At 36.9% G+C, this 12936-nt stretch overlaps 1 pseudogene; it reads right to left on the bottom strand.

The window, feature by feature from the left end:
* Positions 1 to 12936, bottom strand: part of LOC136009023 (macrophage mannose receptor 1-like) — a 35067-nt pseudogene that overhangs the window by 6722 nt on the left and 15409 nt on the right.

The following is a 12936-nucleotide window of genomic DNA, read 5'->3' as shown; positions in this document are numbered from 1 at the left end:
TATTCATGTCAACGTTGGTGATTACTGATTGCTTATATATTCTAAGACCAAGCATTTTGCCTGATGGGGAAGGGCACTGTTAGAATCATGGAGATACATATTTTTCATCAAGTTCATTGGCTCAGACAATGCAGTGTTCTAAGAGGCTTTATTAGAGTGCTGCTCATTATACAAGAAAAGCTATTTTTACAAAACATTTATTCTAAGTTCTTCCTAGAAATACTGAGCTCCAGATATATTTTGCTATGTTGTATGTCAGGGTGGAATCACAGTGTGTAGAAACAATCACTAGTTAAGAAGATTATTACTGACGAAAGAGCTCTTTTATTATCAAGGTAGTTTAGTCAGTTCAAAGAACAATGCAATAGAAACACAATAGTGAAGTGCATTGAACAACTGCATATTCCCTAGGGAAGCTGAAGCTCCTTTTGTCAGTCAGTCATAGATCTAATAAGACTGATGCTTACTCAAGTGTTCTCTTACACAGTGATGGACCTGGATGTCCATATTCGCTTCTAGTACAGTATAGCTTTTCCTGCTTTTAATCTTTGGGACGCCACAGTTGTAACAAGGAGGGTGTTCAGAGGTACATGGTATGTCCTTGTGAACCCTTCTGAATAAAAAGTAATGAAAAAGTTATAGCTGCCAATGATCACAAGGCACTAGCCTTAGTGACCCTGTTGGTACCTTACAGTAAAATTCACCTCTTCTAAAGATGCCCATCTGAAAGTTAACCAGGTAGTTTTACCTAAGTGTCTAAGATTCCCATAGAACTAGTAAAGACAGGCCAGCACTGTCAGAGGTTCCCATCTTCCATTAGCTAAGATGAAGTTTAATGATTTAAGATGGGTGAAGTTAAATGAAGTGGGTGCTGTCCACCAGCCCTGGGATCCTAAATCTATTCATGCTACAATTCTCCTTGCTGATAGTAATCCAATCATAGCTTCTAATTGCACCACCTGTAAACTGGTTAATCTTACCACATTGCTATTAAGCCTAATCCATAAGGGCTTGCCATATTCCACTGTCTGCAGCAGGAATGTATTATTGTAATAATGAAAAATGCTGGCAAGCTCTGATGATTTCTCCTTGCAGGGTTTTTTTTTTTTTGCTTCTTCTCAATTCATTTTAGAAGGAATGATTAAATAGCTGCTGTTATCGTAATGGATGAAGTCAGAACCTGGAGCAGTTGTGGAATGAAACAGTTCAGGCTCTGTAGAAGAAAGGTACGAATTTGAGAGGAATGGGAGAAAACAATGAAAAAACAGTATTACTTTAGAGTAAGAGACGACTATAGTGTCATCATCATCATCAAATTCTTACCTAAAACACTGGAGACATATTTTAATGGTTAACTGGAATTATTTTTAACTATAGAGTATATTCAGGGATTAGAGAGAGGCAGAAAATGAGTTGTGGACAGATAAAAAGGACAAAAAAACTGCCTTCATATTCAGTCAGTATCAAGAAAACTGGCAATTGTTTTTGATACAATTTTTTTGCTACAACTTTTTTGCTACAAAAAATGATGCCCTTATGCATCTTTCTGCACTTGTAAGGAGCAGAGCCATGAAACATCTGACCAAGCTGTGGCTTCTTCCTGTATTTTTAGTTGCAGTTCCCTATTTCTGTTCCTGCAGACTCTGCAGTGAGCTGTGCTCCGGATGTATCTCCCACCCTGAGGACACATAAAGGAAACTAGAACTTTCACCCTTCTGATTACTCCTGGTCTTTTGATATGAAAGCATTTCTAGAGACTGAAAAGCAAACTAACCTGTTTAACTTGGTTAACCCCCCAGAGGAATATGTGCGAGGGTTTGTGCTGGCTGGGAAAAAGCATAAATGGCTAAATTTTTCTGTCAATAGATAAAAATGTATTTTGAAGGCATAGATCTTCTAACAACCTGTTTTGGGCATTTGCCCTACAATGAGGCAAGTGAATCCTGCCTTCAAATTATCTACTCACCATGTGCAGGCAACTGATTTGAGTGTAGATGTCTGTAGAGTAGGTGAAGTCATTCTAAGTGTCAGTGGGTATGCTGGTAGGGGAGAGGCTGTAAAGATTAATCTTTTCTGTAATCCTTATCACAAAACAGGTTTTGAGTCTGGAATTCCTGAGCTGGAAAAGCAGCCCTACTTCCCTCATCCTGGCTGCTACAGGCATATTCAGGCAGTTACAACTGAGGACTCATATAGTCAGATTGTTCAGTAAGTGCCTTCTAATAAAGAAGGTAAAACATAAAATTTAGTGCTGTCCATTTGGCAAATATAGCTTTTATTATGCTGTCAGTCAGCACTTTTCCAGTACCTTGCTTCATGTATAGATTCTTTAATCACTACAATACAGTCAGTCTAGGGAAAAATAAAAAAATAAAGTTAGAAGCAATAAAGTACAAAATGTCTGGTAAAATAACAAAAATAAGTTGAGGAGACAAAGTTAATAGCTTTATTTTCTCATTTTCTGGCTCTTATTTTCATTTATTGTTTCTTGGAAAGTAAATGTATTATATACCTCAAGCAAATGTATTTTCCTTTGTAGATGACTGGAAGAACTTTAGTCAGTTTACTAAATTTTCTTGAAATGCACCAAAGCTATTTATTTTTACTATGTAGTTTATGGTAATTTGTACTGAATATAGTTGAATTTTCAGTTGGATCCATGCTGTATGAAGAAAAACAACGAAACAAAGTAAAAATCCCAGCTAGTAAACTGAATATTTTCAGTAAAATCTAACAATTTGGGTAACTTTAGGTAATTCTTACAGTTCTAATGCAGCTCACCATTTCTGCAGTTCTAGACTTCTGCAAAGGAATGACAATAAATATGGACTCTAAACAGGCCTATTAGTCTCTGCCTACAGCTTTAAAAACTTGATCGCTGAAATACTCAGTTGCCTTCTGCTTTAAGCCATTGAAATATAGGATCCTATTTGGGACAGAAGTCAGGCTCATTACTCTGACTATGTTACCTAAGTTACCCATTTTCTGATTTTTTTTCTGTTTACCTGTATTATAATAAACTTCCTGTCAGCTTGCATGTAGTTATCTCTAAATGGCAATCCTCCTACCTGCTTATAATAGCAAAAAATTCTTTCATCTGACCAAATATATGTACTCTCTCTGTTAACATCATCCAGTCTGACCCATGTTTCATTGGCAACATACTTTAGTTGAAGAAGGCTATTATAAAAAAAAAACATAGAAAGAGAGTATCTGAGGAGTTGCCTTTCTTCAAATTCAGTGTACACCAAACTCCAAATGAAACAGCTAATCAACTTAAAAAATTTTGGAAATACGAAGTTCAGTATTGTTAGACTATGAAAGAATGGTAAAAGAGAAATATAAAAATTGGTGTTTCGACTGAAGCAGTTTGATTTCATTAAGGGAAAACAAAAGGATTTTTTTTTTATAAAAATAATACAGACTTCTTGGAAATATTGTAGAAATTAGAGCTAGAAAGGACTTCAAAAGAATTAATCAGTCTTCCTCAACGTAACATCAACTACACATATATCATTTCTGATGGATATTTGTTTACTGTCTAACTTGAATATCTGTAGGCATTTCATTACTATGAACTATTACTATTTACACCATCTTCCAAGGCCACGGATAACAGATTATTCTGTTCCTTCCACATGGCGCTTACTCCAAGAGATAGGAAATGTCATAATATCGCACTCCAGTCTTCTGTCTGGATCAAGCATCTTCCTTCATAGGTTACACTATTTAGCTCTAAAGGCTAGTTTGGCCTTGTCATTAGATGATGAAATGTGCTGGGCTCATACTTAGTCCTGAAAGATTCAAATGTCGTACCTTGCACTTGCTCATTCCATATACAGGCCAAATTTCCCCCTAATTCTATACAAGCGCTTCTTGCAGAGTGCCAAGTCAGTCTTTCTTCTTCTCTGGATCCAAATATTTTATAACACTGTGGGGAGTAAAGGAATAAACAAAATGTCATGTGTCAAAGAGTATTAGAACCCCTGGGTTAGATTAATATAGTTCTAGTCCTTGCATGTAGAGAGCAGCAGATGGGGGATCTGCTGAAATGTGAACTGTTTCAGCCACCAAGGAGATACAGGTAGTCACAGTGGTGGGTGTGCACAGCATTTACTAACCTGTGGGCTGTCCAATGTTAGTGTTCGGCAAGAGTGGGCAGCCTCCAAAAGCTTTTGAGAAGTGGATATCCAAGGTGCACAAGTAGAGGTTTTGGGTAACATAGAATTATAGAATAGTTAGTGTTGGAAAAGACCTTAAGATCACCTAGATCCAAACCCCCTGCCATGGGCAGGGACACCACACAGTAAACATTAGTGAAAAGTAGAATTTTTGAGGGACTGAAACTATTTCCTGATTGAGAACACAGGCTGGGGCAGGCATCTCTGAGGTCAGGTTCCTTCAGTTATCGCAGATGTAGTGCTAAAGCCTGAGCCTGTGTAAGCTCTCAACCTAAGTGGAATGGTGTCAGGAAGAAATGCTCTTCTGTACAGTGTGTTAGCATCCCATGGGGATTTTTCCCAAATACTGGTGTAAAAAATGTCGCTTTTGTGGTTGTATATTTTCTGAGGGACAGAAGACAAGGTTTGTAACTGGCATATGCTGCTTCTCCATTTTAGTATCATTTGAATGTCTAAAACCTTTTCCTGTTGTTGGTAGTGTGGGATGGATTTGTGATTTTCATCTGATTTTGGGGGTTTTTTGAAGTTCACGTACCTAGGTGTACTTTTGCTTAACTTAGCAAATGACAATGCTTGCTTGTTTTCTATATTTCATTTGACATTTATTGCTGCTTGTGTTACTCAATTTAAGATGAGTTCTTTTGGTAGCTGATTACATATGAAAAGTGTGACCTTTCATTTTTTTGTCTCTGTTGCTCAGAAAAGGGGACATAGACATAGAGATAAGGGTAATGGAACAGGATTTCTGTGGAGTAAAATAGATTCTAGAAACTGAAAAAGTAGCTGTAGCTAAAAACACATGGACATTTACAAAAATTGTAACTTAAAACATTAAAGTTCAACTTCTTCTGGAATTAGATGCAGACTTGCCAATATGAAAATTGATTTCACTGCTAATTAGAATACTACTTAGTAAACTGGTGAGGGAACTTATATAGTGAGATAAAAGGGACAGCTGTTTTCTCTGCCTGTATCAAATTTGTTAAGTATGGCTGAGATTTGCTACTGCACCTTGTTCTGCAACAAATGCCAAGTTTCAGGACATCCTCCCAGAGATGGAAGTGCAGTAGGAGCAAATCCTGAGTACTTTGAATTCTGCCTTTCACACATGAAGGCATTTTTCTCAGCACAGTTTACAACTTTCCAAAAGCCTGTAAATAAATGGAATACAGAGAATCATTGTCTGAAACCCTCTTACCACCATTATGGCATTAAGCCCTAGACAACATTCATAAATCACAAATGAAACCTTCCTGAGGCAGGTGAAACAGTTGCCATGTACACCCTTACCCAAATACACTCGTCCTTTCTCTGTGGTATGTTTTGTCTCCTAATAGTGATGGTGTGGTTTTAAACCTGATCTGGTTTTGGCTAGGATAGATTACTTTTCTTCCTTGTAGCTGGTGCAGTGATGTGTTTTGGCTTAGTCTGAGAACAATGATAAAACACTGATGCTTTAGTTGTTGCTCAATAGCATTTATTTGATCAAGAACTTTTCAGTCTCTCATGTTCTGCCAGTGAGGAGGAGCACAAGAAGCTGGGAGGGAGCAGAGACAAGACACGTGACCCGAACAAGCCAAACAGCATGTCATGTCCAGTTATCCAGAAGGGAGTGATTGCTGCTCAGGGATGGGCTGGGTATTGGTCAGTGGCTGGAGAGCAATTATATTATGCATCACTTGTTTAGTCCTTCCTCTATTTCCTATTATTATTATTGTATTATTATTTTTTAGTTTTATTTCAATTATTAAGCTGTTCTTATCTAAACCTGCAGGGTTTTACATTTTTTCTGTTTCTCCTCTCCATTCCACTGGAAGGGAAAGTGGTGGTGGCTGCATTGTACTTAGTTGCCATCTGGGCTTAAGCCATTACAAACCTCAGCATACTTGGTCTGAAAAACTGTCAGTATTGTTCAACTACCTATTTATAGGGTAGCCTCAAATTTAAACATGTAGCAAACATCTGGGATTTTGATGTTAAAGTTTCCACCAAATATTTCTTGTTGCTATTTTACTTACCGAAATCTGACATTATCACACAGTTTTCAGCATTATTCACAAAACTGGGTTCTTTTGAAGCCCAGGCAACATAATTCACTGGAATCCCAGCCAGCCAGCTGAAAGAAACAAGGAGACAATGGCTGCCAGACAGATCTCTAGCAGTCATTTTGTTACAAGGTCTGTTGAGGCCAGGGGGTAAGAAGGCATTAGCAGTGACGAGAGGGCAATGGCTCTTCATATACTGGAGAGAAAATGTCCACAGCATTACTGCTGCTTCTCATGTGTTTAGTGCTATCACATTCAAGTCCCATCAGCATCCCATTTTGCCAGAGGTGGGATAAACAATGCCATACTCAAAGGGTAGGCTTCTTATGGTCTCAACAAAACTGAAACCTCAAAATCTCACCAATGCACAGATTTCCTTTTCATCCCAGAATGATGTCCTCCTGGGAGCCTTCTACAAATACATTTCTAAAACAACTTCCCTACCAGCAATTTCAGAAAGCCATTGGGTGAGATGTTGTTTACACTTCTTGCTTCAAGCTCGTATGACTTGGCATTAGTCTGATTAAACCCTTAAGTCTACATTTTATCAAAATCTTTAACCAGTGGAGAACTGGTCAGAGTTAATCATCTCATTCTGAAGTTGATGTCTAAAGTAGATCAGGTGAATAACATCCTGAAATTATCTGGTTCTCCTCAACTAGATATGAAGGGTTTCTTAGCTGTTTAACTCAATTCTCTTAGTGTAAGACATTAAGTGAAATATATCTTAGTCATGAACTTCTACTGGTATTGCTTTCCCAGATTTGGAAGAAAAACACATTGCTCTCCTTAACTATAGAAGAATTTAACATTTCTGATCTGAGGCTTCTCCTGAAAACTATCCAGAAGTCAGTTGCACAAGTTATTAATTTGTGACATGAAAGTACACACGAATGCTCTCGTACAGCAAGGTGAAATTATCATTATTTGTTATCCCTTACCAATTTTCCTTTACTCACCTGAATTTCTTATCAAAGATGACAACTAAGCCGATTAAATATGATTCGACTTGGACTTCTGAGGTAATCTAAAACAAAAGTGATGAACAGTTAAACACTAAACAGTTCCTCAATAGCAAGCAAAAATCTGGAAGCCTATTAACCATCCCTGTGATTATTTTATTCTGTCGGGGGTGGAAGAGTGAGGGTAATGCTTTCTGTGGTTTGGTTTGGTTTGTTTTTTTCCCCAGTATTAGAGCCTCAGGCAGGTTCCAACCCAGATTTCAAGCAGTCACAGAAATACAGAAAACATGAGGAAAACTGCACAGGAAAGCGATAATCACTGTGCTGAACACTATGTATCTTAGAAGAGATAAGAAAGTTGGGCCTGGAACTACCCTTTGCTGCACCTTTAACATTTGCATGTCTTTTTCTTCTACCTATGAAAAGCAATAGTAATTTCTGTATAGGTCCTGGACAAAGATATTGTTATATAAATAAGTAATGTAGGACAATAGTTCAGGACTCCAGCCTAGCTAAATTCATAGGCTGTTCTATTTATTTTATCAGCTGCTCTGCTTTAGAATTCAGTTATAATTAATAGGCTTAGTGCTTGCATATTTCCATAGAAATTGTCTTTCACTTCCATTCTCAATGACAACAAGATCTGCAAACTTCTTCTGACAAATTCTCTGTGCTTCTTCTATATGGACACATTTTTTGCAGAAATAGTGCTGCTTATCTTCATATATAATCCATCCATCATGGATAGCTTGATATTCTAAAAGATAAAGAATATTACATTCATATCTGGTCTGTGCAAAGTCTGAAAACTATACGGTAAACTTTTCTTTGAAAGAGGAAAAAAAATCCTACTAAGTTTGTAGTTTGGTTCAGGTTTTAGCAGTGTACCTATAAAATAAAAGATCATCATGAGCAACATTCTAAATACAGAAAAAAATCCAGAGAGGTTTGCTTTATGTAGTTGCAAATTCTTTGTCTAATACAAAAGGGGAAAAAAAGAAAACTATGAATTATTTAATGCATTTTCAAGATTTTAGAGCAAATACCACTGGATTAAATAAAAAAAAATAATTGCATAATTTAAAAATAATTATCTAGTGAAAAATATGTATCTTTAGAGTATATATACGTATATCCAACAGCGCTGTATTAATCTAGGATGTGCAGTAAACACTTTGTAGAAGAAGTTTACATCAATTTGAAAATTTATTTAGTATTTTTACTTTGCATGCTATTGTTAATGTTTTATATTCATGAGAATACAGCCAAAAAACATAATCCAGCCAATACAGTAAATCCTCAAGTTTACTTACACAGTAGTAAACTATTCACAAGTACTGAAAGCTTAATGCTGGTATTTTATTAATACCGCACCTAATTTCCTATGTCTAGATGCATTCCTGCTATCCCGATGGCTTGAGCTTTACTAGGAAAATATGGTTTTAAGAGTCCTGGAGAGCTAGTAGATACCAAACCCAAGTGTCTGATTACAGGATGGACCAGGAAGAAGTAATTAACCTGTTGTGATTCCTAGAGCCACCTATAGCTCCTCAAAGGTAGTTCTCCTTTCATTTGGATGCCTGTTATCTTGTTCTTCACAAAGGCTACTAATTCTGTTCTTATGTTTTGCCATTTCTTCTGTGATTTGATGGAACAGGAACAGTTTAGATGGGAAATAAGCAAACAAATGAAAAAAAGATTAAAATTCCTCAGTTAGGAGCCTTTAAACATTTTCTTCTTAAGTACAGAGTGAATAATAGATCTAAAATAATCCATCTATCATCTTCATAATGAGTTTACCATTCTTAATCTCATTTTTATTTTACTTTTTAATTCTAATATAACATCCCTGTTTTTCAAAAAAATGGAGTATCTAAAGTAAACTTGTCTTAAGCGAGCACGTGGTAACTAACACTCATGATGATCATATAATATAGAATCACAATAACAAGGTCTATGTTTTTCTTTTCACTTTTGAAAGGTCATCCAGGATCAAGATTAGCTGATCAGAGTCTTTATGTCATGGTTTCTTGAGTAATCCCATCAAGAGCAGAGAGCCACATCTGCACAAAGCAGCAGTGCTCAGCATACGAGAAAGGGCTGCACAGGATGTACTCCCTCGAGTACTGGTACACAAAAGTCATTGTTTTGATGATGCATTTATATGACTAATCTATCCACAAGGGAACTATGATTTTTCCTTTTGTCTTAAGCAAGTTTTCTGTGTTAGCATGGTGCCTTATTCAAAGGAAACTGTTGGCAGAATAATCAAATACTACAAATACTCTCTACTTTTTTATGCAACTGCTTCTCCCTTCCCCTCCCGATTGTGCCTTGCATCCTACTAGCTCCCTGTGTTCGTCCAACTTTCTTTTAATTTCAAGAAGCTTTTAAGGATCTCCATGAAGATGCATACAAATACTCAGTTTACAACCAGGAAGCAGGGATATGAAAACAGGACTGAGGAAGCAAGACAGTTTCTCATATTGGCTACAACCTGGGGTCCTTAGCCCATGAAGACCCTGTTTCCTTCTGGCAGGCACCCAAACACATGTTCATCTTGTCCATTTTGTGCCCTGGCATCAGGTGCAGGAGGCCTAGTGTTAGGGTCCATCATCCCAGGCAAAGCTGGTGGGTGCGGGAGTCCTCCAAGGCTACACCAGGCTTTACTTTTGACCTCTTTTTCAGAATTGCCAGTTCCTATAGCAACTGATCTCTTGCTTTGGTTCCCACTATTCATTTCACAGTAGGAAGCAAAGATTTTTCTCTTTTGTACAGAGAATTCTGGTGTCCTGCATCTTTGGCTTTCCTGGGTAAGCCTGAAGCAGATGATAGAGAAGGGAGATAAAAAGAGAGGGGATAAGGACTGCCTTGTAAATTTATTCAACCCATTGCTGGAAGAGATAAAGCCAGAAATAAATAGGGACATCTTAAAGCTCCTTCATTTGAGTACAATTGAAATATCTCAATTTATTCCTCTTGCTTTTTGTGTTCCCTTCACTGCAACTGATTTTTAAATGAACAATACCCAGTATCTTTCTTCCTCTCAATTTGTTTAAATCCATACAATTTGGTTTTGAACATGAGTTTATTTCTCCAATTAAATGCAGAAGTCGTCATACCTTTTTTTGTTTCACAAATTCTATTAAGTAAACAGCACAAATCGTTCCAGCACATTTTGGATGATTTATTAAACATAACATAATGTTCAAGTTCTTCATAGTTGTTGGGTTCATCTTCATCCCAGTTCTCATAAATTACCTATGTTAGAAATATATCTCAATTACTATGTGATTAGAACTGAGTAGAAGTAATTGAGATTGCCACTGTAATACAGCTTCTCCTCAGGATCTCATCATCTCAAGTACCTAGTTTATAGAATCAATAGGAGTTCAGATAGGGCTGAGAGGGTTGTGAAAGTCATGCTGATCAGCTTACTTTCCCTATCAATCCCAGGAGAAGGTGTGAAAATTACACAGTATAGAAAAGCATGTGTCTGATGAAGGGAAAACTGATGGATGGAGGGAGTCTTGTTTATCTTACTTTGTGAAAGATGACAACCTGCCTTCTCTGTTCTGACATCCAGCAGTGCCCAGCTGGGGATGCTGTGAAGACCTAAGAGCATGGTCCGTGCAAGATGGGATATAACATAGTACCGGGAATGAAACAGAGCCAATTTTGTAATTCCTTTATTGTGTTAAGACAGTGGCATCACAGAACACTGCAGTTGTTCAGCTGATATAGATAAAGGGCTGCCATGCACTGTTGAAGGTTTAAAAGAGATTGGGAAAAGGGCATAAAAATATGAAAATCTATGTATTCTAAAGGACAGAAAGTCAAATAATATCCAGCAAATAAGCACTCACAGAAGAACCATCAATCCAGGCAAATCCTTCATCAGGATTTAAGAGAAATAAACTGATTCAGAAAGCTTGAGTGTGCAGTCCTTTATCCTTAAAATAAATTATACACTACAGCTACATGAGTGTAGAAAGAAGGGCCATGATATAAATGTTGGAAAGCATAGAAACATGCTGCTTTCTGTCACATTTGAGTTGGGAGCTGCTCCTGCACTGTTGGCCATAGCCAGGCTCACCACCTGCACTTTGTCAAGGGGTTTCATGGAGCTCTGTGTTGGAACAAGACTTGCTGTACTTGAATGGAACTTAAACGACAAGTGATGTAGCACGGAGCTACCTCAGGCTTCCATCCTTGTGGGTGCTTGGCATTTTCTATGTAGTTTATTTAGTAGTTCATGCTATTTATCTTGTACCTATGGACCAGATGAAATAGTCCTATTTCATTCACTACGTAACACAAAGATTTCCCTTCACAATGATTTCATAAGCTAAAGCAAAGAGACTTAACAAACAAGTAAAAACACCTTCAGTGTCTCACAATACTGAAAAATAAAAAATGAAGGGTGAGGTCATGAAAACTTTTCTTTTTGGTAGTCTTAAATATATTTGAGAAATTAAACCTAGATATACAACTAAGTGAAACAGTTTTGGTTAAATAGCTATATATTATGTGTCATTGAGATGCCTTGACATTATAGAATACAAAATGTAGTAGTCTAATTTCAGGGGGAAAATAATGGCATAATTTCCTTATTGTGGGAAAAACATGGCATCCACAGTACTAGCAAAAAATAAAACAAATTCCTCTTTGATTTCAGGAGTCTTCAGCTTATAGTCATAAAATTTCCACATTAAGTTCTTGGATTTTGGTTTACATTGCATGTTAACACAGGGTTTTTTTTAATGCATTGGTTAAAATTTGGTTGCAACAGTTCAAAAAAGGCATAGTTAGAGCTGGATGTTTTATTGTCTCCCTTTCAGGAGTGGTACTAACATGCACAAAGTTGGTAAGAGCTGGAGAACAAACAGGATAAAAATAGTGATAAAAATTTCGAAACTATCAAGCCCTTTTTGAAATAGTCACAATTTTTTTAAAAAAAACCACATTGTTTTAGGATGATATTTCCAAGTGAAAAATTTAAATTTAAAATTTTATTCTGTTTGTTCACTCACTTGCCCAGTTCCACATATGTTTCAAAGAAATTCTTACATAACATACCATGAACATGAAAAAGAATTGTTGTGCAAGTACTTACAATGCTAATTGCCATTATAAAATTTGGTCCTCTCTTGAGTTGATTGTCACTAGATTTCTTCCTATTTCTCTACAGAATTCTTCAGCCTCAAGCCAAGACTTCTTTTGATTTTCCTCTCTCACAAAAAAACTATTGAGAAAATAAAAGGAATAGATTACTAAATGTGTAAATTTTGGCACATAATAATATATGTAATTATGTAATTAAATCAGTATCACTTAGAATCATAGAATAGTTAGGGTTGGAAAGGACCTCAATATCATCTAGTTCCAACCCCCCTGCCACAGGCAGGGACACCTCACACTAAACCATCCCACTCAAGGCTTCATCCAACCTGGCCTTGAACACTGCCAGGGATGGAGCACTCACAACCTCCCTGGGCAACCGATTCCAGTGCCTCACCACCCTAACAGGAAAGAATTTCCTCCTTATATCCAAAATCTCCTCCTTATTAAGCACCTCTTTATTCTGTTAAGACTTCTAATATTAAACACAAGGACAAAAGTTATCACAATAGAGTATAGGGAATAAAAAAAGAATTCATAACATAATTGGAACTTTGACCACTGAAAGGCTCAAAGAAAGATGGAGTGGCTGACTTGTGGTATTTTGCAGTAGAAAGCAGGAGATTT

This window comes from Lathamus discolor, chromosome 2 (genome assembly GCF_037157495.1).
Source record: "Lathamus discolor isolate bLatDis1 chromosome 2, bLatDis1.hap1, whole genome shotgun sequence".
In the NCBI taxonomy this organism is placed as follows: domain Eukaryota; kingdom Metazoa; phylum Chordata; class Aves; order Psittaciformes; family Psittacidae; genus Lathamus; species Lathamus discolor.
Note: the sequence above shows the minus strand (reverse complement) of the source record. Positions and strands in the feature narration are given on the sequence as shown.